Source organism: Lissotriton vulgaris, chromosome 6 (assembly GCF_964263255.1).
Source record: "Lissotriton vulgaris chromosome 6, aLisVul1.2, whole genome shotgun sequence".
NCBI classification, from domain to species: domain Eukaryota; kingdom Metazoa; phylum Chordata; class Amphibia; order Caudata; family Salamandridae; genus Lissotriton; species Lissotriton vulgaris.
In genome coordinates, this window is record NC_141694.1 from 791,697,675 (window position 1) to 791,721,634 (window position 23,960).

Consider the following 23,960-nt stretch of genomic DNA (forward strand, 5'->3'; position numbering starts at 1 on the left):
ACAAACGAGAGTCGACTCCCAATCTTCCCAGAAAAGCCCTCCAGAATCGTGAAACAAATTGAGGTCCCCGGCCAGAGATAACCACCAAGGGAATTCCATGAGATGTTACTATGTGTTGAGTAAACAAGGTAGCAAGTTGAGTGGAGTTAGGGATTGATCTTAATGGAGCAAAGTGACCCATCTTAGAAAAATGGTCAACCACCAGCCAAATAGTGGAGAATCCTTGACTGGAAAGAAGGTCAACAATAAAATCCATTGAAACTGTAGGCCAAGGGGATGGAGCTGTGGGCATAGGAATGAGCAAACCTTGCGTGACCTGCCTTAAAATTTTTCCTTTCACACACTGTTCACAAGATGCCACATACTGTCTCATCTGAGCTTCAAGATTGGGACACCAACATTCACGTATTATCAGTTCAAGGGTTTTCTTCAGTCCCTTGTGTCCGGCCAATTGATCATCATGACAGTGCTGTATTACTTTCTTGTGTAATTCCTCACTAAGAACGTAAAGGTTTCCTTGATGATATGGTTTGCCATTATTAATTTCTCTCTCTGATCCTTCCTTTACCCACTCTTGCATTCCTTCTTCAGAAAGTGAATTCCTGATCTCAGCTTCCAGTTTGACATATAAAATGGAGCCAATTATCTTTTCTTCAGGAATGATATGACATTCACTGCTGTTTTCTTTTAGATCGCTCGTGGTCAGGCGAGACAAGGCATCTCCCTTTCCGTTGGTGGTTCCAGGCTAATATGTCAGCACAAAGTTGTAATCTGCAAAGAAAAGGGACCATCTCTGTTGTCGTGGGGTAAGGGTTTGAGCTGATTTCAGAGACTGCAGGTTTCGGTGGTCAATTAACACAGTGATTTCATGCTTAGCCCCAAGCAAATAATGCCGCCATTCTTGGAAAGCATCTTTTACTGCCAACAACTCCTTATCCGCAATGGAGTAGTTAATTTCGGCTGCAGTTAATTTCCGGGACTGATATGCAACGGGATGGAGTTGTCCGGTGTTCTTGTGTCTTTGCGACAGAATACCTCCAATGACCTGGTTAGACACATCAGCTTCTACAAAGAAGGGTTCTTCTGAATTGGGATGTAACAGGATCGGTGCTGTGGTAAAGATTTTCTTCAAAAGCTGAAAACTCCACAAAAACGTCACCTTCTTTTTCAAAAGATGAGTGAGGAGGCTAACCTTTTCAGAAAAATTAGGAATAAAGCGTCGATAAAAATTGGCAAATCCAATGAAGCTTTGAATTTCTCTGACGCTGCAAGGCGAGGACCAATCCTGAATTGCTTTCACCTTGGCATCATCCTTTTCCATTCTTTCCGGGGACAAGATGAAACCCAAAACCTCAACTCAGGTAGAATGGAACACACACTTCTCCAACTTTACAAAAAGCTGATGGTCTAACAGCTTCCTCAAAATGGCTCTCACGTGCTGAATGTGATCCTCCAAGTTCGCTGAAAAGATCAGGATATCATCAATGTAGACCACTGCAAAGCGGTCTAAAAATTCCCGGAGAACATCGTTGACAAAATGCTGGAATGCAGCTGGGGCGTTGCACAGGCCGAGGAGCATAACCTGCTATTTAAATAGACCAAATAGAGTTGAAACACTGTCTTCCATTCATGCCCTTCGGCCATTCTCACCAAATGGTAGGCCCCTCTCAAATCTAATTTTGTGTATACTCGAACATCCTTCACCTGATCCATGAGTGCCGAAATCAATGGCAGAGGGTAGCTGTTCTTCTTAGTAACCAGATTCAGGGCACAATAGTCAACAAAGGTTCTACGTTTCCCATCCTTCTTTGGGATAAAGAACAAAGGAGAGGACACCGGAAACTGGGAAGGTCTGATGAACCCGGTTGCTAGTTATTGATCCAAATATTCCTTTTAGGTGGCCATTTTCAGCTTCAGACAGGGCATATATTCTGCTGCAGACGAACGAAGCTCCAGGTTCCAGCTTGATCTTACAATCATACTCCCGATGTGGGGGTAACCCTGATCCTGTTCATCAAGCATCACCCCCAAGTCATGATACTCACAAGGAATTTCTGGAATTTTCAAAGCGCAAATCATCTGAGATGGTTCTGCCAAAAGTGAGGGTTGGGATGGTTGACTACAAGATTCACCCGTTTCGAAGTAATGCTCTTTGCAATAATCTGAGTTCAGTTCCACAGTTCTTTTAGCCCAATCAATCTTCGGATTGTGTTCCATCAGCCACGGGAGCCCCAAAATAAGCTGAAATTTAGGGGTATCTATTAGACCTAGATAGATTGGTTTTGTCAAATGCATGCACAGGTTCTGGTATGCTCTTACGGATAAACTGGATTCCCAGGGACTTAGTAAATCTTATGTCACTGAAATTTCTGGTTGCCCCGGAGTTTATCATAACGGAAATCTCATCCACTTCAGTGGTTCCAAATCTAATTAAACTGGAGATGATCAAATGCGTGGCCGCTGACTGAAGGGTATTTGCCACAAATAGAGATTCTGGAGTCGCCTTTTAGGACGCGACCACCAGAGCAACTCCTCCTACTGGAGATGTCTTTTACCCACGAACAGGTCTTGGGCTTCTTTGGACACTCTTTCACAAAATGCTGAATTTCCGCAGTACATGCACAATTTCCCATTTCTTCGTCACTCTCTCTTCTCCTTGGTCAATGGGCTACAGAAAGAACCTATTTGCATGGGCTCCTCTCCGGAGACAGGCTCACTGGGTTTTACTAAATCCAATCTTACCCTATCTATGCGAGGTGGGAAAGGTCTCATGTCTTTGCGACGCTCACTACTTCTTTCATTTTGACGCTGATCTATCTAAAGCACCAAGTCTATTAGTTCAGAAACATCGGTGGGTCATTTAGGAATCTGAGCGAACCCATCCTTTAGCTCGTCTTTGAGCCTCCTGTTGAAAATTGCCTCTCTTTTGCTTCAGGCCACTTGGTCTCCACAATTAATTTGTTAAATAGAGCAAGGTATGCTACTAACTCCCAATTTCCTTGCTTCAAATCCAAAAGCTCATTATCGGTGGCTTGGGAAATGGTTCTTCAATCGACTAAAAAAGGAATTCCTCCCTAAATTCTTTGAAATTGTAGAGAATAGGACAATTCTCCAAATGAGATTTTAGTCACGGGGAGAGAGCAGCACATGAAGGCTACCTTCTCCTCAGGAATGACTTTTGAAGTGCGCAAGGTGAGCACGCGTGATACCCTGAACACTCACAAATACTATTAAACACTAGAAATCAGCACTACAAAGGGAGAACAACTGGCGGCCACAATCTTGGGAGGGAAATCAACGGAATCAATCAATTGAAGCCTCACCTATTTGAAAACGCCTCCATATATAAGACCAAGAAACAGGGTCTGATATCTTGTTATCAATATAAAGCCCCTAGATGTGTCAAGTAACACCAATCCTATGGTCAAGGTGCGTGATAATTCAGTATAAAAACACACAGGTCCACATACAACACAACCAAAAAGGTGTGGACAATAGAGAGAGTACCTCACGGTAGCAACACCCGAGGGGGTTCCCGGCTAGCAATTACCGGTATACCCACTTCTCATCATTAGCCACTCTCTCTATGTGAAAAGACAGAAGTGTACAAGAACAAATAATTGTGCATATGTGAGAATAGTGGTGAAGAAAGAACAGTGACAAACATGTAAACACTGATGTGAAATGTTGTGTACATAAACAAACAAACCCCTAACCAGACAGAAAAGATGTAGCAGGGTTTTGCTTGCTATTCGTTTTTATTCTGTTGCAGCAAAACCTGCCAGTTAAAAATGGTTAATTGTATACCATAATGATTATATCCTCAAGCCGACATGTTTCATCGCTCCGAATTTCAGCGATTTCATCAGGGCATTCGAGGGGTTATCTATTCTCAGTCTTTTCAATGGAAACAGGACCTTGAGGGTGCTAAGTCTGCACTTACCGGCACCCCTCTGTGGAACACAGTGTCAAATAGTCACGGCTGAAAGTTGTCTCAGCCACTGTTGCCGTGTCCCTCCGGCGTTTCAGGCAGAGGGGTGCCGGTACGTGCAGACTTAGCACCCTCAAGGTGTTACTTGACACATCTAGGGGCTTTATATTGATAACAAGATATCAGACCCTGTTTCTTGGTCTTATATATGGATGCATTTTTAAATAGGTTAGGCTTCAATTGATTGATTACTGTGTGAGTGGGGGGCAGCCTTACTTATTACCCTCCCCCTTAACCCCTTTAGATTGTAGGGAAATCAACGGAGCCTAAACCTTTTCTGTACAGTCTTCAATGGGGTAAATCGGATTTCAAGGGAAATTCAGTGTTTTCTCTCATCTGCAACCTGAATGAAAGTAATTTTAAGGGACGGTATTGTCCAGCCCTGACAAGCAGTTTGTTAACTATCCTCACAGTACTTTTAGTCCATTTAGCCCTACAATCGTTTAGCCATTTAACCATACATTGTCTTCCTGCCTCTCTGTAAACGTGTTTGCCGATCAATGTTCCATGTCGCTGCACCATGCCGACGCCTTTCTCAGTTAACTTAATGTTACACATTACACATTTATCTTGTCCGAGGCAGCAGATTAATGTATTTCTGGGGTGTAATTGCATTCCTGTCTTAATTGGGGATACATTATATGCAGGATGTCTCAAAGGCTGACTGGTAGCAGCTGGATATAGACGGGGCATCTGGCTCACAAGAAGCTTTACGCGCCTGTCCCAGTAACAGTCCCTGCCTTTCTGTTAAGCTGCTCATGGAAGAATTGGGACATGTCCTATGCAGCATGCTTTTGTAAAACATTTGGAAGCGCTCCCTTTATTACCTCCTTATTGTGAGGAGAAGGATGAAATTCTTGACTACTGCGTTAGCTGAGCAGCTCCATTTTGGGTCTCTGGAGGAATAGCGATTGGGTAGTGGTCTAACATAGATCTTACAGTTAAACACACTTTTTTCCTTTGTATTGTGGTGTTGGATGTTCCTCGCATCTTTCAAGTGCAGAAAGTGGGTTTTATTGTCTTGTGTTAGCTGCCATTCTTCCTTTTCTTTGATTTTTTCTATCCTCTCAGAGTGGAGTCAAAGAGCGATGCCCCCATCTTCCCGGGAGTCCAAGTGAAGAAATTTGATCCTACACTGGAAAGGTCTAGTGATATTAAGAATTTTGAACCTACATAAGAGACAGAATTACCAAGTAACAATAGTTTGTCCAGTATTGCAACCAGTAATAGTGATTTGGTTTTGGAAAAGCCTTCTAGGGCTATTCTCAAGAGAAGTTGAATGTCAAACATGTTTTAAGTGGAATTGAAAAGAATTAGGATTTTGGATTTGAGAGTTTCACCAAAAAGAAAGAAACAAGATACATATAAACAACAAGGTTCGAAGGGAACCAGAGGACGGAACACAAGGACGGGTAGAAGGAGGAAGAGAAAAAAAGAGAATAAAAACAAGATCACAACTGAGGAAAGAAACATCAATATAAAGTCCATTGTTAATAATCTTTTTGACAGATCACTTACGGCGGATACATTGGTAGTACTAAACAAGGGTTTGAGCTCTGTACCCATAAATAATTGGAATGACACAGAGACCAAGGTGGATCTTATGATGTATTGTCAAACTACCGCCCTAATTCCCTCCTGCCTTTTCCTGGAAAGCACGTCAAACCACATGTCAACCTTTTATTTTCTGACTGGTTGCTTAAAAGCAACCTACCTGAGACATCTCAGTCAAAGTGTTGCCCATTTCACAGCACAGAGATGGCCCTTGTAACAGTGGTAGTTGACCTGCGAATGCTGGCAGACCTGGTGCAATGCATAGCTTTAGTCCTATTAGATCTGTCCACAGCATTTGATACGTTGTCTCATGAGATCTCACTCACTAGGTTGAAGGAGATTGGCATAACTGGAAAGGCACTTGAATAGTGGAGGTCTTATCTACAGGGGAGATCACAAGCAGTCTTCCTACCACCCTATACCTCTCAGTTTAATTTGAGTCATGGAGTGCAGCAGGGATCAGCTTCAAGTTTGGGATTTTTTATTATATACATCTGTCCACTGGTAGAATTAATACAATCTTTTGGTCTTAGTGTGTTGAGTTATGCAGATGAAACCCAGCTGATCATCACAATGGATCAAGTAGCTGAAAAAACACTTTGCCAGTGTATGGCTCCGATATCAGAGTGGCTGCATTCAAACTCACTCAAATTCAACTCAACTCCTTGACCTCATCTCGATCACCTGCAAATGTTAAAAAGCCTAGGGATGCATCTGTACCCAGAACTCTCTTTAGAGGGTCAGATAAATCACCTTGCATTCAAGTGTTTCTTCCTTTTAAAACAGCAGAGGAAAAGCCTGCACTTCCTGACCCAGCTGGTTCATTGGGTGATGATCCAGGTGAAGGTCTTGAGTCGCCTGGAGTACTGGAACTCCCTTATCTTAGGCCTTGATGTGGGACCTTTGAAGAAACTACAAAGAATTCAGAACGGTCTGCCAAGGTAACACTTTGTTGGCCACATTCTTCTTCTTTGACCGGTGCACTCATAGCTCTTTATTGTCAGCCAGTGAGCTAAGAGGTGATGTTTAAATTGATCCGTCTAGTCTAAAAGTAGACTTAGTGGCCCTGATTATTTGGTGGAGAAGATCCATCAATACATTCTGGCTTGCAGGAGCTAATCTGTTAGTGATTCCTTGCTACAAATGTGTTTACGCAGAGGTTAAACCTTTGCAGAGACTGCATTGAAGCTATAAAATAAGCTCTCGGTGGCCTAACTACTCGTACCCCCCTTATTAAATTCAGAAAGGCCTTAAAAACTGGCTTTTCAAAAATTAGTTGGTTCTATAATATTGCTTAGGACTCCCTAATATAACCCAAATACAGATTAGATATGCCAGTTTTTTACTCCCTGTTACTCTCTCTGCTCTACTAGAGTTCTGAAAGCTATACCTGGTGATGAGCTCTAACTAGGGTGAAACCGGTCCTGGGTTGCTTGTGTTCCACTTTGTTGAGGACATGGCAGCTTGAGCTGGACTGTTCCTGCAGGGTCAAGACTGATTTGCATATGGCTGGGTCCAACCTGAAGTGGCATGGTAGTCCTGGCCCCTTGATATGTCCATGTAAAAAAATAGTTAGCCAGAGATTTTCATTTATGATTTGTGTTTTTGTATCATTAAAGAAGTAATTTAGCTGGGTAGACATTGCTAATCCGGGTTGAATATTTCTGGACGACATTTTAAAAATGGCGGGTGTGTTGCATTCATGATGTAATGTTTCAGGAACTGTGGGACTTATATTCTTAATTTTGATGTAAAAACATTGGTTTTGGGGGGTCAAGAAGTCTCATATATACAGGAAATAACTCCTCAGAGCCACCCTTCTGCCAACTTCCAAATTGGTGGCTCTATAATGATGTGTTTTAGTCATCATAGTGCTAATTCATTTTAATATTGTTTTCGTTTCAGGTTTTCTGTTGATTCAAATTCGTCAACATGAGCAAAGCAGGTGGTAGTAGAGGATCTTTACCTCCTGACAGAGTGTTGTTAACTACAAAATCTGATGACTCCAACAAAGAAAAGCTAACTTAACTGCAGCTGGACAGATGAGAGTTTGAGATGCTGCAGAAATACTGCAAGATGAAGTTCACAAAATAGTGAAACTGATGGATGAAGAGGATCAAATATTTGATCATTGTAACAACAAGTGCTACAAGTTGTATACAATTGAAAAAAGCCTGGAATTTTTTTTTACAAAAAATAGCAGAAACCAGTGAATCACAACAAGAATCCGAGTATCCTGAGAAAATGACAACAACCAAACCTGATGCCTATCCACTTAGAAGATTGGTGGCTACCCCTCATCCAGCTCCAGCAACTGATCAGAAAGCAGAGGATCTTCAATGTATTATCTGTGGTTTAGCCAGAACAAGGAGCAAAAGGATTGACGAAAGAACAAAGTACAGAGTATTTGAGTCTCAAACGGCAAACATGTTTTTATCTGCAGCTAGTTTCTTCCAAGTTGAAGTTTTCAGCCCTGTAACTGATCTAAAAAGCGAGGTGCTTGCAGTGGAGTTGTATGCCCAAACAATCTGCATGCATGCATACATTAGAAACTATGAATGTACAATGAGCTCCCAGCAGCAAGGTAACCACCAGCCTTCACTTAAGTTTGCAATCTTTGAAAAAGCAAATGAAGTTTGAAAGCCACTCTTGCGTGCTGGCAACGGGTTCACACTCAGTGAGATCAGAGAAATAATGGTCAACATTGATGGAACTGTATTGATCCAAAATAATTAAATGAATGTTTTTCTGGTGAGAATGTACAATAACAGAATTTGTTTTTGTCAGTCTAACAAAAAGAATGAGCCACTTATTGTGCTGTGAGCCGATTTGACTCCTGAAGTTCTTGTTGCCAAAATAAGATCACACGATTCATTAAAATCAGCAGGAACCATTTTAAGAAACGTCTTGAAAGATTTAAATTGTGGACTAAATAACAAATGTTGTGATGCCCCAGAGCTCCACAAATCATGGGAGTCAACAAGAATGCCTGATGCTGTCTTAACATTCTTTAAATCATTGTTTAATATCAGCAAAGCAAAATCGTTACAAACTAAAGTTCAGAAAAAAAGCCAACAACATTAATGATGTATTTGAAGATATAAGCGAAGAAGTGGAAGACAATTCTATGAACCAACAGGTTTATGCTGTGCAGATGTACTGTCTTTTCCAAATCATGTTTTATGAATTATATCACGGCAAAAAGAAAACTCTGCTGCATATTTTGACTGCCCACACAATCTATGACAGGTGCAAAAGTAGAGGCTCATCACTTCTTTGACTAGGATTGCTGTATCAACAAGTTATAATGACACAGTATGGCGCAGGAACTTCTTAGCAACTCATGCTGTAAAGTCTTGTGAAAGTACACCACTTCCAAGTCACTTTACCAGGAAAGGATTTACAATCGCGGCTCTTTATGATTTCAGCTCTTCTTTGTCTGGAAAATCAATGACACTGCCAGGTTGCTTTTTGAAGACTGTACCAATGAAGTAGCTGCTGGAAACAAGTTATGGTAGCTATAGGCAGAAACAAACGAAGCGGCAAACTTACAACCAAACTGCCTAACCAATATGTGCAAAATCACTACAAGCCATCAACATGTCCCAGTCTACCAGAAAGTTTCATAGTGACTGAGGACCTGGATCATCTTCTACCTGATGTTGCGGTGTGCAAAGCTGAGTTAACTGAATTTATCATATAGGTTACCTGGTGCAGACTGAAGGATGAAAAAATGCCAGTTCCTCCGTGGGCTGGAATTCATGCTCTAATCATCATTTGATGCAACCACGATTTGCATTCAAGAGAGGCAAAAATCTAAGAGACTACCTGGTAAAAGCCTACATAGAACCACGTCCTATCACATTACAATCACAATGGGGTCTAGCTCCCATCACTGGACATTATCCATGTGGAAATTGTGTGGCATGTGAAACAACTAAGGAAGTGAAGAACTGTAATCTAAATGGTAAGGAAGTCAAAATGTTGCACCATTCAAATTGTAACACAAAAAATGTCATCTATTGTGTTCAATGCCCTTGTTTGTTGTTATACATAGGGAAGACCACACAAGAAGTTAAGAAAGCATACTTCAACATCAGTCGCGTATTAGGTGTAATGTTATGACTGCTCCACTTGTTGAACATTATCATCAGAAGTTACATCTACCTAATGAAATGTTGTGGTTTGTCATTGAGGTCATCAAATGTACGAAAAGATACCACAATGTAAATCGTCTGCTCACCTTGAGGGAAAACAAATGGATTTGGAAGTGTAATACTGTGGAGAATGGGCTAAATTCCGTTGTTGAATGGCACACTATTGCAACATTGTGATTCTGACTATGTTTTTCTTTATTTCATCCGCATGATTAGTCAGTCATATTCGGACTCATGTTCATTAACCTACTCCAAGATGGCCGCCACTGGTGCTAAACTTGGTCTAGCAGCCAGGTTGAATTATGTTTCTCTGTGTGTAGAGTTACTGATCCTCTCTGTCTTGATGAAGCATCCGTTTGTTCTGGCAATCCAATATAACATTTTATTGGAGTTCCTCCACCTTTTTTTTGAGCGATGATTCAGTGGCGCACTGATCGGTCAGTTTGAATCATAAATATTGGCTTAGAGAGTCACTGAGCAGTATTGTCTCAATCAAATTACCTATTAATTTGATATTATACTATAATATCTAGTCTCATATTTGCGGGCTATGTTTATTTAGCAGCGCTTGCAAAAAAACGGAACGCGAGTGATGTTACACGTCATCACGTCACATAGAGCATAGGTCAAATACACAGAAGTGCCGTAGCCGGCGGTCCCGTACTATCGAGGCGTGAGGAAGTTTACTCTTGCAGCTCCTGAACATTTAGTGAGTACACCCTTTGGTTTTCCAAAGATGTTGCTATGGTTAATATATATTTCTGACTTTAGTCATATTAATATTAGTAATAAGCGCCTCTCTCCGTTTGCAGGTGAATCATAGCACTCCGTTTAATTTGGTTGTAAGTATTTGGTCCTTCACACTTCTTGGTGTGGTGGGGGTTGCTGGATGTTACCTTCTGTCTTCTAAACTTACATTGGATTGGTTCTATTTCTTTATTATTACAGTTATTTTTCGACCTATTGGCAGGACATATTCAAACAGTTTGTGAGTATAGGGCTTGCTTTAGCCTCCATCTCACATACTTGATGCAGCCAGACGCTTTAGTCTAATAGCATGTTGGTCTTTGGTTTCTAGGTTGTGGAAAAAATCAGAGGGTACAAACACAAGATAAAGGTGAAAAAGGGAGTCATCACAGTTAAGCAGAAGATAAGGTTAGTCCCGTTCAGTCTAAGAGATGATTTACAGAAGGAATTGTTCAGCTTACAGCTTAAAGGTGTGATTGAACTCATTGAGTCTAGTTGAGTCTAGTTTATGGTTGTCCCCTTTGGTGATGGTGTGTATACATATTGATGACATGCCGCTCTGTGTAGATCTTAGAATCCTGAACAGAGAGATCTGTGTGGATTCCCATTCCTTACCCAGAATCAGTTATTTGTTGGAAGAGCTAGGGGGAGCAGAATGGCTTTCGAAGATTGATCAAGAACCTGCCGATCATCAGGTGGTGCTCAAGAAGTCTTCCAGTCATTATAATGGCTTTAATTCACCTTTTGGCATGTATCAGTTCTGCCAGATAGCTTTTGGCTTGGCCTCCCCTGCCTCTGTCAGCGCATCATGCATCAGCTGCTGGGTAACATACATAGAGACCTTGTGTTACAGGATGACATGTTGATTTATGCAGAGCATTTGGAGGAGCATGATTAAGTGCTTAGGTCATTTCTCTAGGTCTTTGATGCAAAACAAGTAATGGGTTAAAAGGAGAAATGCGAATTTTGTAAGAAGAGCATTGAATTCATGGGTCATAGGGTCTCGGGTAATCAGGTTTTTCATAAGTCTGGTCGGATTAAGGTGGTGGTTGAATATCTAAACCCTAAAAACAAGAATGAGCTGAGCTTATTCATTGGCTCTGCGAGTTTTATTCCAGGTTCATTCCAGGGTCTGCAACAAAAATGAAGAGTCTAACTAACATGTTGAAGAAAAACAAGCTGTTTGTGTGGTATGTCAGGAAATGTTTGTTGCGGTAAAATAAGAAATGAATAATGCTAGGGCATTAAAGTTATATGATCCCTCTAGCCCATGTACTATAATGGTGGATGCAGTAAATATGGATTAGGAGCCTTGCTTACCCAAGACCCAACAATGGAGAAGTCACATTGAGCTACGCATTCAGAGTTCTCAGTGAACCAGAACTGAATTAGTAAGTGATAGAAAAAGAACAATATGCTTGTTATTGGGTGATGGACTTGGTCCTTTTTGCAGGGTCATCCCTGAACTTTTTGTCTTCCTCCTAGTCTCTTTTCTGAGATGGTGTTGTAGGTTTTAGGACTCTGGGCACTTTATCACTGCTGTCCAGTGTAAAGTACATGTGCTCTCTATGGTAAAACATGGCAAGATTGGTCTACACCTGTTTGCCGTATTTAATTTACCTATCAGTCCCCAGTAATGTGGTATCTCATATATCTTTTGCCAATTAAATGCTACTGGTGGGCAGGCAGACACCCACCAAAGTAGCCTTTCAAACCTGTCTCAGGCCTCTGCCATTGCAGGCCTGTGCGCTCCGTGTACTGCTGCTTGGACGTTGCACATAATGTGGTCGCCACATCTGTGAGCCCCCTGTTTACTACATATCAGTCGCCCCTAAGGTAGGTCCTAGCTAGCCCTATGGGCAGGGCATGCTGTAGGTAAAAGGTAGGACATTATCAGGATTGGCTGTAGCTCAAGAATAAACAAATAGCCACTAACCTTTTCCAAACGCCAATCGGAGACGACGTGTGATGAAAGTCCCCTAATCCCCCGAAACACGACCCCCAACAAAGGCAAAATAAATACCTCTGTGTGGATTCGTGCCCCCAGGGAAGAAGGGAAAAGGGAAAAAAAAATAAAGTAGCTGTGGTCTTGGTGTATCACTTGTAGTCCTGGCCAATCATCAGCGAAGACCCCAAAGTTGTGCACACCATAGCTCACAGACTGTCTCTTGAATAATGCTCTCTGTTCTATATATATATTCAGGAACAGAAGACTTCCACTTAATCCAACTTCAGAAATATACTCTTCGAATTCTTCAAAACATGAACAGTCATTAATCAGCATAATAGACTAACAGCATTTCTTTCTTCATCAATGGTATTTTTTCATACCACACTAAACAGTTTTTGGTGAAGCCTTTCTCACTTGCACAAAAATCTTCTTTCCAGATAATGTTTTAGTTAACTTAAACAAACAAAGTCTGCCACGGTACTAATTGCCTTGCAGTTCTGAATCTGTTTTATTTCCACTAAGAAAAGCGTTACAACAGAAGGCGTCTTTGCCTCAGACGCCCCTCTGATAACACTTTCACCATTTTCTCACTTGCCCTTTTGAAACGCTTCTTCTGCGTTAAAAGCACAGTGGCTGCTCGAGACCTTTGTCAGTTGCAAAACTATTTAAAAAATGATTGCTTCCTCATGAAGCTTCTTTCCGACTCGAATACCTGGCAATAAGCAAGTTCTACGCAGTCCTCCAGGAAACAAAGTTCAACAGGTCGAAAATCACTAGGACATGGCTTTTCTTCTTTTCTTCAAGCTGAACTCCGGCGGGGAGCACCATCCGCCATTCCAAAACCTCGAGGTAAAATTGACAAGCACTCTCCTGTTCTCTGGGCGGCCCTTAAGTGTGCACCGCCTTCACTCTTCGCCAAGTCAAGCCTAGGGATGCTGGGACATGTAGTTTTGTGCACTTTTTCCCCAATATTGCGTTTTTGCACAGAAGAACGGTGATGATGTTTCTTACAACGCCAGGAAATCGCTACAGAACCCCCTCTTGAGGACTGCCGACCCGGCGATCAACCTGGTTTACCAGGATACATAGCATGAAAGCTGTCCACCAACTCAGGACAATGCAAGTTACCCACAGGTTCCCATGTCCTTTCCTCAGGCCCATATCCCTTCCATTCCACCAGATACTGAAATCTACCCCTCACCATACGGGAATCAAGGATAGACTGAACCTCATATTCCTCTTCACCATCAACTTCAATTGGAAGAGGTTTCTCCTGTAGTCTCATACCAGGAAGACAGGGTTGGAGAAGAGAAACATGAAACACAGGATGAATTTGCCAAGACGCCGGAAGGGATAGTTTCATTGCCACAGAGTTAATGACCTCCACTATACTGTAGGGACCGACATATCTAGGTTTGAGTTTGGATACCCCCTTTATATGGAGAATTTTTGTGGAGAGCCAAATCTTATCCCCCACCCTGTAGGTTGGTTCCTCTGTTCTGTGCCTATCAGCAAAATGTTTCTGAGATGTTTGTGCGGCAGCTAAACTACGCTTGGCTGCAATCAGTACTGCCCTTAGATGTGCGTGATGCTCATGTATGCTAGGCACAGGGGAACGAACAGGCATATCAAAGGGTAGTGAGTTAGGGTGATAGCCGTGTAAACAGAAAAAAGGGGAGCAACCCAATGTGGAATGTTGGGCATTATTGTAGGCGAATTCAGCCATCCATATCAACGCAGTCCACTCCAATCCGTTTTGCTGAGTAAAACACCTAAGGTACTGTTCCAGCGTCTGGTTCAGGCGTTCCGTTTTACCATCTGTCTGAGGGTGGTAGCTGGTGGACAGACGGGCATCAATATCCAAGGTCTTGCAAAGAGCCCTCCAAAACCGGGACGTGAACTGGGACCCCCGATCCGTAATCAGCACACAAGGAATACCATGAGCTCTCACTATGTGTTGAAGGAAGACTGCCGCTAGTTCAGCTGCAGTCGGTAAGCCAATCAAAGGAATAAAATGCCCCATTTTCGTCAAATGGTCAACCACAACGAGAATCACTGTTTTTCCATCACAGGGTGGCATTTCAACTATAAAGTTCATGGACAATGTGTGCCAAGGTTGAGGAGGGATAGACAATGGTCTGAGGAGTCCAACAGGTTTTATGTGGAGAGCTTTTCCTTGCACACAAATAGCACAGTTCTTAATGTACAGCCGAACATCTTCACGGAGTTGAGGCCACCAAAAAGAACGCTCCATACTGGCAATAGTTTTATAAATTCCGAGATGTCCACCCAAGGGGGAGTCATGGGTCCAAGCCAATACTTGTTGCCGAAGAGTATCAGTCGGAACGTAAATGGCAGTGTGATGATATGCAAGGTTGTCTTTTTCTGAACGATGTTCTGGATCCTCCTGTATCCATTCATGGACATCCATCTCTGCCACAGCCACCCGTACATCTTCCAGAAATTCATGGGAAGATAACAAGGCCACTGACTGCAAAGGCTCCTCCACTTCAGTTAGTATCCAGGGAGGTTCCAAGTCTTTGATCTCTCTCTATTCTCCTGTTTCACCAATACGGGAGAGAGCATCCACCTTCCCATTTTGGGGTCCTGGTTTGTACTTAATTACAAAGTCAAAATCAGAAAAAACAGGGTCCACCTTAATTGCCGGGGAGTCAGGGCCTTGGCTGTTTTTAAAAACAACAAGTTCCTGTGGTCAGTATATATTTCAACGGTATGCACAGCTCCCAAAAGGTAGTGACGCCATTCCTCACAAGCTCTTTTTATAGCCAAGAGTTCCTTGTCGGAAACGGAATAGTTGGCCTCACAAGAAGTGAGTTTCTTTGAGAAAAAGGCAACCGGATGTAATTGACCTGACACAGGATGGCGTTGTGACAGAACCCCTCCAAATGCATATTGAGATGCATCGGTTTCCAGTACAAAAGGGATCTGGGAATCAGGATGACGGAGAATGGGTGCCTGTGTGAAACGTTCTTTGAGATACCTGAACGACTTGTCTGCCTCCTCACTCCAGACAAAAGGAACGTTCTTTCGCAAAAGACATGAAATAGGATGTATGATCTTTGAAAAATCCTTAATGAATCTTCGGTAGTAATTAGAAAAACCGAGAAAACTCTGTACCGCTTTGACATTCTTGGGGGTGCACCACTCTGTTATGGCTTCTACTTTACTGCTATCCATCTGGAAGCCTTGGGCGTTAATCACATAGCCAAGAAATGACACCTCCTGCGCATGAAATAAACATTTCTCGAGTTTTGCATATAGCGTATATTGCTGCAATCTTCCAAGCACAGTTTTAACATGTGTTACATGCTCTGCCAGAGTTGAAGAATAAACCAAAATGTCGTCGATATATACGACGCAAAAGGTTTCCAGACATCCCCGCAGCACCTCGTCCATAAAATCCTGAAAAGCGGCGGGGGCATTGCATTGCCCAAAGGGCATCACCCGATACTCGAACAGCCCAAACTTGGTCCGAAACGCCGTTTTCCACTCATCCCCTCTTTTAACCCGTACCAGATGGTAGGCTCCACGAAGGTCAAGCTTGGTAAAATATCGGGCTCCCTTCAGTTGATCCATGAGTACAGGGATTAAGGGGAGAGGATACCGGTTCTTTATGGTCACGCGATTGATGGCTCTATAATCGATGCAGGGTCTCAATTCTGCACAATCCTTCTTCGGAATAAAGAACATGGGCGAGGAAGCTGGAGAGGTCGAATGTCGAATAAAACCTGTAGAAAGGTTTTCTTCAATATAATTCTTCAAATACTCCGTTTCCTTTTCAGTCAGTGCATAGACCCTGCTGCACGGAATGTCAGCCCCAGGTTCCAGTTCTATCCGGCAGTCATATACCCGATGCGGAGGCAAATGGGTAGCCTTTTGTTTATCAAACACAGGAGCAAATTCACTGTACTCTGCAGGTGGCACAACAATACCGCTCCAGAGAACAGGATGAAGCCAGACATACAGAAGGATTGATACCAGTGGAGCTGGTACTAAACGAGTCTTGAATGCAATGCTCTTTGCAATATTCCGAGGACAATGTAATGCTGCGCGCTGCCCAGCTGACCTGAGGATCATGAAGTGTCAACCAAGGCATGCCCAGGATAAGTCGAAACTGAGGGGCATCAATAACATCAAACTGAATATATTCTTGATGATTTACACTGGTCTGCATTAAAAGAGAACGAGTATGATATGACACAGGGCCGGAAGATAAAACAGTTCCATCCACCGCCTTGACCAACTCAGGCTTTTCCTTCTTTATGCAAACGATCCCGATCTTCATTGCGTATTCTTGGTCGATGTAATTATCGGTTGCCCCAGAATCCAACAAGGCATCAATATTCAAGGAATCGTGTGAAGTGATCCAAAGTTTGACCTTCAAGTTCATATGGGCCACAGCTGGATGCAAGGTATTAGCAAGTACTGGTGAGATCGTTGGAGAGCGGGAACCCAAGGCAGAGACCTCTTCCTGATTTGGGTTCGTCAGTTTTCCGCCGGCTCACGTGCTTGAATACTGGCTTGGACACGGGGAACAAAAGATTTTCCAGGTACTGCATTACGGGCTCTACAATCCTTAATAAAGTGTCCCCCTTTTCCACAATACATGCACTGTTTCAGTCTTCTTCTTTTATCTCGTTCTTCCTGTGAAAGGGGGCCCCGAATACCTCCTATCTGCATAGGTTCAGCACCTTCAGTTACCTTAGGAAGTTCCTCCGCCGGGCTCCTAACTCGGGGAAAGAAATATCGACCATCCCCTCTATTTCTGTCCCCTTTCCGTTCTAAGAGACGATGATCCAACTGAACAGTTAGATCTATCAATTCTTCGCAGGTATTGGGAAGTTGGACTACTTGAGACAGGGCGTCCTTTAACTCTCCCCTCAATCCTTGATAAAACAAGGAAATCCTTTTTGCAGGAGGCCATTCGGTTTCTACCACTAACCTATTAATGGTGGTAATATAGGAAAGTAGATCTTGTGTTCCCTGCCTCAGGGTAATCAACTCCCTGTCTAAAGTCAACATGTGGGATTTCCTATCGAAAGGTTTTCGAAGCTCCAAACAGAAATTAGGAAAACTATGCAATACTGGATCGTTTCTTTCTAGTAAGGGTATCGTCCAACTTGCAGCGTTCCCTCCCATATAGGACATCATAAAGGCAGTCTTGGCAGAGTCATCCTGGAATACCCCGGGTTTGCATAAGTAATGTAACCTACACTGATTCAGGAAGGTTTCAAATTTACGCGCATCCCCAAAAAAACGTTCAGGAGGAGCCAAGGGTATTCCCATATTTTGAATTACATGTACCGTCTGAGCAGGGTCAGTGGGAGAGGATGTTACTTGCGGCGTTACAAAAAACCCACCCCCTTCTGCACCTAGCGGAGCAGGGTACGTTGCGGACACTGGAGGAGGCAATGTCGCAGGCTTTATATAGGGAACCCCCCCAGTGCTTACTCGAGAAAGTCCTGCTACCTCCCTCCGGAGAATGCCTACTTCTTTATACAAGGCCTGATTCTCTGATCTGGAAGCATTCACCTCTAGCTGTAAGGCCGCTAAGCTTTCCACCACAAAGGTCAACACTGTCTCGACCTCCATCGTCCAGGCTGGCTATATATACTTGGGCTTGTCAATCTATCAGGATTGGCTGTAGCTCAAGAATAAAGAAATAGCCACTAACCTTTTCCAAACGCCAATCGGAGACGACGTGTGATGAAAGTCCCCTAATCCCCCGAAACACGACCCCCAACAAAGGCAAAATAAATACCTCTGCGTGGATTCGTGCCCCCAGGGAAGAAGGGAAAAGGGAAAAAATAATAAAGTAGCTGTGGTCTTGGTGTATCACTTGTAGTCCTGGCCAATCATCAGCGAAGACCCCAAAGTTGTGCACACCATAGCTCACAGACTGTCTCTTGAATAATGCTCTCTGTTCTATATATATATTCAGGAACAGAAGACTTCCAGTTAATCCAACTTCAGAAATATACTCTTCGAATTCTTCAAAACATCAACAGTCATTAATCAGCATAATAGACTAACAGCATTTCTTTCTTCATCAATGGTATTTTTTCATACCACACTAAACAGTTTTTGGTGTTGCTGAAGCCTTTCTCACTTGCACAAAAATCTTCTTTCCAGATAATGTTTTAGTTAACTTAAACAAACAAAGTCTGCCACGGTACTAATTGCCTTGCAGTTCTGAATCTGTTTTATTTCCACTAAGAAAAGGGTTACAACAGAAGGCGTCTTTGCCTCAGACGCCCCTCTGATAACACTTTCACTATTTTCTCACTTGCCCTTTTAAAACGCTTCTTCTGCGTTCAAAGCACAGTGGCTGCTCGAGACCTTTGTCAGTTGCAAAACTATTTCAAAAATGATTGCTTCCTCATGAAGCTTCTTTCCAACTCGAATACCTGGCAATAAGCAAGTTCTACGCAGTCCTCCAGGAAACACAGTTCAACAGGTCGAAAATCACTAGGACATGGCTTTTCTTCTTTTCTTCAAGCTGAACTCCGGCGGGGAGCACCATCCGCCATTCCAAAACCTCAAGGTTAAATTGACAAGCACTCTCCTGTTCTCTGGGCGGCCCTTAAGTGTGCACCGCCTTCACTCTTCGCCAAGTCAAGCCTAGGGATGCTGGGACATGTAGTTTTGTGCACTTTTTCCCCAATATTGCGTTTTTGCACAGAATAACGGTGATGATGTTTCTTACAACGCCAGGAAATCGCTACAGACATGTACCTTAACTGTGTGGCATGTCCTGGTAGTGACAAACAGCCATTTTGGTTTCTCACTACTGTGATGCTGCCCTCTCATAGGAATGCATCGGGGATTTCCTGATAAGTGTTTCAGTTGTAATTCCTGATGTGAGAGGAGCAGCATGGTCAAGTTTGGTATGTTTGGAATAATGATAATAAATTCTGCGTAACGGTGTGCGCAGATTTATTATTACTATTTTAGAAATGAAACTTTTAGAATTGGGTATTTCTGTGTGCTATGTGTCTTTGTGCCTGCCTGATTTGCATTGCATGTCTGGATCTGGAGTGACATGATCTGGTGAGGTGCAGCGACTCCAGAGGGGCTGGGTGAGTCAGCGCTAGGCTGAATGGGCCTGATCTGCATTTGAAATAGTGGGGGGAGTAGTCCCTGACCCGGAATATGTCTGTGCCTGCCTTGTACAACGCTGGGTCGGCCCGTGGTGTGTCTGGGGACAGGACCAACTCTGTCAATGGGAACTGTTGTGCACTGTAAACAAATGTTGGAGAACTGGTTTGGACTGAGCACTAAGCCCTGTGCCAGGGGGAGATCAAAGGGCACATGCGGTATAAGTATTGGGGCTGTGCTGTGACCCCATGTTTTTTGCGCTTATGTGGAGCTATGAAGCTGAAGGACCCAGCTACTGCTTCCTGGGGGTTCCTACGTGCTGGCCTTTCTGTGCCCAGCTCTGCCTCTGATGACATTGGACTAAGCGTGTGGCAAGCACTGGATTTTCCCCCCTGCTTGATGGGGATCTGATTACCATTGCACTAAAGAGCACTTGGCCTGAGAGGGACACTGCCCAGACTTTAGGGGGTGATCTGCAGAAAGCGCACGGTGAGCACTTTTTCTTCCTGCCCTAGAAGTGGGCTCTTGCTTTCTGGTGCAGGTTGAGCACTTCTGATTTTGTTTCTTGAGCCGGAGGAGAGGGGGCGGCAGGAACAACGGAGACTTTGCTACGAGAGTCATTATTAGCCGGAAGTCAGGCAGTGAAAGCCTGACTGTGGGCAGCGCTTGCAGGAGTAGGGAAACACTGCCTTCGAGGACCCCTGAGGAGAGAGGGTCCTGCCCACAGGAAGCGCGTTGAGAGCGCTTCAATTTCGCCTCTCCTCAGACCAAGGAGGGTGGCCCTGATTCTCCAGCGTGTTACCAAAGCCACCGGAAGCCAGGCGGCGGGCGCCTGGATTTGGGCAGGACTCCCAGGAAGAGAAGAGAGCCTCACATGATTCCTAAGTGGAGATGGCCAGAAAGGGAAAGTCAGACAATCCTGTGCCTAAATCAAGACAGGGCTCCCGAAGCACTGAGGACAGCCCTACGTGTGGTGCTAAGAACACTGGGTCAACGGCAACTTCACTCTATGCTGAAGTCCAACGTGTAGTGCCAGAGGAAAAGACAGACCCGGAGAGTGGTGCTGGGAAGGCACACTGTTGGTGCCAGTCTTGGTTTACAGCTACACCGCCAGATCGCGGGTAGCTGCAACGTCCAAAAGAGAAGCTCTGGAGAGTGGGGCTGACGCAACACACTGTTGGTGTTGATTTGTGTGCACAGCTGCACCGCCAGATTGCGTGCAGCTGCAACGGCAAGGGCATTTCTTTTTGGGCATGAGAGAAACAAGGGTGAGTTGCACCCTCATCCCCATCAAAGTATGGGCCGGTGGAAGCCACATGCTGGTAGAGTCCTGACTCTGGGGACATAGAGCATGGCGTGGAAACCCAAGATGGGTCCAGAGAGGATGGCCAGTTGGCCTAGAGATCGTCTTGCGTTCTGGTGGGGCGCAAGGCCCTAAAGTGATGTGCGCACCTTACCAGTGTTACTAGGGTGCACTGCTGATTTAGAATAAATGCCTAATGTGGTTTATACCTAATGTGCTTTGTGCCTAAAGGTGATTGATGCATAATGTGGTGTTAAAGGGCTCCTAAGGACATTGTCGACATTGCTAAGTTAGCATGAGTTTTGCTGCCATGATGCTGCTTTTGCGCACTTTACTAAATTACTTTATTTTTGCAAGCCTCTGTTTTTTCCATTCACATGAGAACTGTCTGCTTTTCACGTATTCTGTTGAGTTCCTGGAGTTTTGTCTAAACACGATGTGCAAGGTAGAAAAACAACGCCTCTTGTTATTCTGTTCTAGTCAGTCCCTAGCGCCTAGACACAACATGCTAAACACAGCAGCAATGCTGGAGACTCATGCTTTCATATTACGGGAATGCACGTTGTGTTAACACACACTTGGAGAGAGCTTTTTCCATGGAGAAGAGCTACACTGTTCCTATGATGTAAACACTGCATCTAGGATTCAAGGTATGGGGTCTGCTGTCAAAGCCCGGAGATCTTCCTTTATATAAATAAACCTCTTACAAACAAGGGGAGGGTGGTTAGGACTTATAGTCCTTTTTCCACTGTCTTTATGAAATGACTTCCCCCTTTGTGTTCTATGGAATTGTAACAACGCTAAAAGTTTTGAGTTTATGCATTTTGCTGCTGTTAGTGGCTCCTATACTGTATTGTAGAGCACAATAGTTAAAATAAACATTTTGAACTATTACAGTGGCTCTGCCAAATTCTTATTGTGGACAAATACGAGTGAGCGAGCAAAAGGGTATGTCTTGCTACCGAGATTCCTGAGAGAGTCGGGAGTGTTGTGTTCTGGGTTGTCTAATCATTTTTAGCGCTGTGATGTTTGGAGGAGAATGAATGAGACACTACATGCATCAACAAAACGTTTTGCGATTCCTTATTAGCGATTTTTAAGGAATCGCAAATAAGGAATCGCAAAACGGGATGCATCAATTTATTCACATAATTTTTGCGAATCGGTAAAAATCACAATTTTTACCGAATCGCAAATATTATGCAAATTCTAATTTGCGATTTCGCAATTCCCATTGATTCCTATGGGCCACAAGGCCCATAAGAATCAATGGGAAGGCATTGACATTTTGCGAATTGCATTAGCGATTCGCAAAATGTTAATGCATTCCATGTGTGCAGGGGGGGTCCAAAGGACCCCCTCCTGTACCCCTGAAATGTATTTTAAAGTGCATGTTTCACACACACATGTCCTAAGCACATGTGTGTCGGTAACATGACAGTGTTTAAAATGCTAATTTGAGCATTTTAATAATTTTTCGCAAATTACCACGAGGTTCACCCTCGTGGTAATTTGCAACCCCTAATTGCGAATTCGCAATTTTAAAAGGTTTCTTGCATTGCAGTTAAGGAATCGCAAAATGCGATTCCTTAAATGCAATCGCAATTTGAGAATTCGCAAATATTTGCGAATTCTTAAATTGCGAGGGCCTTGAACCTTCATGCATTCCAAAAGAGGATTTTGCAATCGCAAACGGACGATTTTTGCGATTTGCACCGTTTGCGATCGCAAAATCCTTTGATGCATGTACCTGTTCATATCTAGTCAGTTTGGGAATTTTGGGCAGTAAGGTGGTAGGTTTGTACACCCCTATACACTGAGGCCTCGGTCCCCTGCGCATTGTTCTGTGTAGGTGCAGAATCCCTGCAACAGTGGTTTATGCCTTGTGTGGTTTATGCATAATGTGTTCATGCTAGATGCCTTTACCAGTAGGTACTGGCTGTTTAATAATTACCTGTTCTAAATGGTGATACCAGTGGCCCTGTAATGTATATAATCCCCCTGTGAATTAATATCTAGTGCCAGATGGCACAGTGTACAATTGTGATTATGCTCTGACGTGTTTTATGGATAATACAAAGGCTATTTCTTTTATATAACCTTGTGTGGAGTTTCTTTTGTGGTGTGCCTAGTGTGTCGCTGCTGTGAGTGGGTGTTGCACAGACGCGTTACACATTGCCTTTGGGATAAGTCTGACTGCTCTACCAAGCTACCAAGGGGGTGAGCAGGGGTTATCTTTGGTGTGTAACTCTCTTGCCCTGAATAGAGTGGTGGTTTCTGCCTGGCTTAGGAGCATACCCTAGCCATCCAGAAATTCCATTTCTAACATTTGGCTAATGAGAAATTTAGAAAGTATGTTTGGGGTAGAAGATTTCATCTCTAGACTGACCACAAACTTCTAATTTACATTTTAAAGGGTAAGAGGATTAATAAGGCGTTGATGTTATTTACATCCTGGGTAAAGAGAATTGAACAACCGATTTGTTATCAAGGTTACCTGTGCAGGAAAGTAAAGAAGTAGATTCTGAAGAGGACAAAAAAAGTTTTGGATTTTTTGAGTTGAAGTATCGGAAATCAAAGCGTGCTTTGAAGCTGAATGGAGTAATGCGTGTCAAGAAAATGCTATAACGAATCAAAAAATGTATAGTGAACAGTTGGCCCAGGGAAAGGAACTTGTGTCCTGAAGTTGAGCCTTTCTCTAAGATAGTGAAAGAACCCTTGATTGAAGATGGAGCTCTAGTAAGGGGTGACACATGTGTTCCACATGTGGCCATTCGGTCCCAATTTATAAAGGCCGTTCATGAAGGGTATTTAGGATCCACTTTGACAAAAAGATGAACCAGAGCTTTGTGTCATTCAATGGACAAAGAAGTAAGTTGATGCAGTGGTGTAAGAGTGTGTGATATGCAATAGCGCAGAAAAAGGGTTTAAAATATTGACTCCTGCTTTACAACCTATCCAGCATTCTCAAAAGCCGTGGGCTAAGTCAGGAATTGATATGGTAGGATCATTCAATTTTCTACCCCATGAGTAGAATTATGCATTTGATGAACTATCACAGCACGTTTGTGTCTGCACCCACAGCTGCCAATACATTATTGTTCCTGAAGGAGATTCTCACAAACGAGGGGTTCCCTT